This window comes from Equus caballus, unplaced genomic scaffold, assembly GCF_041296265.1.
Source record: "Equus caballus isolate H_3958 breed thoroughbred unplaced genomic scaffold, TB-T2T haplotype2-0000894, whole genome shotgun sequence".
Lineage (NCBI taxonomy): Eukaryota > Metazoa > Chordata > Mammalia > Perissodactyla > Equidae > Equus > Equus caballus.
The window spans coordinates 21,393-24,448 of record NW_027222036.1 but is presented as its reverse complement, the minus strand read 5'-3'; the positions used below and the strand labels follow the sequence as shown (position 1 = coordinate 24,448).

Genomic DNA, 3,056 nt, shown 5'->3' with positions numbered 1-3,056 from the left:
AAGTTTTGCGAGGTGAAATCAGGTGATAAAAAAGTCCACGGACGGGGGCAGCCCCGTGGCCGAGTGGTTAAGTTCACACGCTCCCCTTCGGCGGCCCAGGGTTTTGCCCGTTCAGATCCCGGGCACGGACACGGCACCGCTCGTCGGGCCGTGTGGAGGCGGCGTCCCGCATGCCACCACTAGAACGGCCCTCAACTAAGATAGACAACTATGTCATGGGGGGGATTTGGGGAGAAAAATCGGGAGGGGGGGAAAAAAACAAAAACGGAAGATTGGCAAGAGTCGTTAGCTCGGGTGCCAAACTTAAGACAAAAACAATTTCCCTGACGATGTAGATCATTTCCGAGTAAGATAGAACCTGAGACGTGAGTGGCTAAATAGAAGTTTATCTACTTTGGGTTTGTGAGGATACGGAAACGAAAAGACGTTTGGGTCTATCGAGGAACACGTCTCGTGCTTTATTAAAAGCTTTGACAGGGGACGGCGGCCCGGCGGCATAGTGGTTAAGCTCCTGCACTCAGCTTCGGCAGCCTGGGGTCCTCGGGTTCAGATCCCGGGCGTGGACCTCCACCGCTCCTCACACCGGGCTGTGGTGGCATCCCGTCCGCAAGATCAAGGAAGTGGGGCGCAGGTGTTACCTCGGGCCCGCTCTCCCTCAAGCAGAAAGAAGAGGAAGATTGGCAACAGGCGTCAGCTCTGTGAGGGCCGATCTTCCTCACCCAAACACTAAAGTGAGATGAAATCAAATAAAGCGAAGGAAGAGATAAACCTATGAAATCCCATGTTTCTAAAAGTGGCCAAGTGTTTAGAAATTGGCCAAGCGACAGACTGCTCATGGGAAGGACAGTTCCTAATTGCTGACTTCTTAGTTTTCACCAAAATTAAGGTTCGTGAGGGTTAAAAATTCTACTTAACGAATGCGATGAAAGCCACTAGGCCGGCCCAGTGGCGCGCTGGTTAAGTGTGCCTGTTCCACTTCGCCGGCCCGGGGTTCGCCGGTTCGGATCCCGGGGGTGGACGTGGCACCGCTGGGCGAGCCACGTGGTGGTAGGCGTCCCACATATGAAGTAGAGGAAGATGGGCACGGAGGTTAGCTCAGGGCCAGCCTTCCTCGGCAAAAAGAGGAGGATTGGCAGCAGTTAGCTCAGGGCTCATCGTCCTCAAAACAAAACAACACAAAACAAAACAAAAAGCCACTAAAAGTGAATATGGGAAACATCTTTGTGTTCAAGGAAAGTGAGATGGCTGCCTTCAGGCAAGAGGGCCTAAAAAGTAAAGATCGTTTTGTCTGTGAAAAGGTGATCACGGGGAAAAAAATCTGAGAAAAAGGTCTGTTCGTGGTCAAGTGGCCTAAAATTGGAACGAGTGGACAGATAGAAATGGCGAGCGATAGGATCTATTGGAGTCTATGAGGAAGCCATTGGGTGTCGGCCTAATTCGGCCTGACAGTGTTTTTCCAAAAGGGCCTGACGTGGCCGTCGAGCACGCATCGCATCGTAGATCTGCTTTAAACATTTCCTACGGCAAGAACCAATGCCCTTAAGGGAAAGGAGCAGCTTCCCCGTGCTCGGGCCTTTCCTTAAGGAGAGGCATCTTTCCTTAGGCTAGGAACGGATGGTTGCGCTCACCTTTGACCATCCGGCTCACCTGTGACCACCCAGGCCCAGACAACAGACCTGCCACCCAGCAGTGTCTGTCGATCGCTGTGCTGACAGAGCAGTGTCGCGACTATCGTCCAAGGGACCTTTCGATCCTATGTGAAACGTCCTCTCTGGGGGTCTAGAAGCACTCTGTACACCCCACTTCCCGGGCGCCCTTTCTTCCTTCAGGAAGAAAGGCCCCGGGCCACAGTCCTTACATCTTAGGTCAGAATAAACTCACCCCGATTTTCACGGATAGATTGGTTCCGGATTATTTCCATCGACAGAATGGAATCAAGTCAATGAGTTTCAAGATCGGAGGGAAGCTGATGCAAAATCAGAATTGGTTTTTCTCGCTCTCGAAAGGATACTTTTCTCTAACTTCTAGTCTCCTCCTGATAAAGACATTGGAAAAGGTTTCTCTTGACCTCTGAGGGAATCGACACCAAAGACAGAGATCCTCCATTTTGTCAGAATGATTTCCTAGGCCTCTAACGGAGGAGGCCTCCCTCGGACGGGAGCTCAGCTTTTGTTTTGCAACAGTTTTCCTCTCTCTGCTTGCCTTTAACATCTCCTTTCCCGTTCTTCTTTTTTGGAAGGGAAATACGTGCACCGCTGGGGGGGGGGGGGAAGAATTTTCTAAATGACCAAAGAAGATCTACGACTGTTGTTATTTTGGTTTCACGGAGCAGTTCCACGTCCACATTTACCCCATTTTAAACACCCACACACACTCACAGCACGGCGCTGTGAGGATGTCCCGGGGAACTCGATTTGTGGAGGGAATGGCTGTGAGGTCTCTGCCCCCAACCCGCACCATTTGGGTGCTTCTGCTTGTTGATGAGGACGGGAAGCCCTGCTGAAATCCATATTCTTATCACCACACGTGAATCTGCACCCATGCTCCCCCCGTGTGTCGTCTTTGGGCTTTGCTGTGGCCCCGTGCGGAGGGAGACCCGTTTTGTCTTGTAAACTTTTCAGCGGCCAAGCGGCTCGGTCCTTTCCTCTACGACTTGTGGGCTCTGTCTGTCCGTCTGCCTTAGAAAGACCCTCTGGGCCGGAAGTGACAGGCTGCACACAATTCCTGACAGACTGCGGACAATTCCTCCGTCGTCACGGTCCTTCTCTGATGACGTGCATGGTTTCGGTTTGACAGCGACCCCCACCCCCCACCCCGCCCTGATTTTCTAAGTCCTCCCGGGACCCGGGAAGTGCTCGGGCCGCTCCGGGAATCGGGGGCCGGCAGCCCCGGCCTGCCCCGTGGCATCTCCGGGGACTTTTCCACCCTCTGTCCGCGTCAGCCAGCCGGCAGCCCCGGCCCGGCCCAGGAGTCACGTGGGGAGTCTGTCCCCTTCCTGGCAAGCCCACCCACCCCACCCCCCTCCCCGCCGATTTTCCAAGACCTCCTTCTGCGCC

The 3,056-nt window shown here is 53.7% G+C and overlaps 1 long non-coding RNA gene across 1 annotated transcript; it reads right to left on the bottom strand.

Annotated features, from left to right (window-relative positions):
- Positions 1-904: 904 nt before the first annotated feature.
- On the bottom strand, positions 905-2,983 carry LOC138922456 (uncharacterized). The gene is made up of 2 exons (XR_011435543.1): positions 1,882-2,983; positions 905-1,106 (listed from the first exon to the last, which is right to left on the bottom strand). It is a non-coding gene; the product is annotated as an uncharacterized lncRNA (long non-coding RNA).
- Between the last annotated feature and the right edge of the window lie 73 nt (positions 2,984-3,056).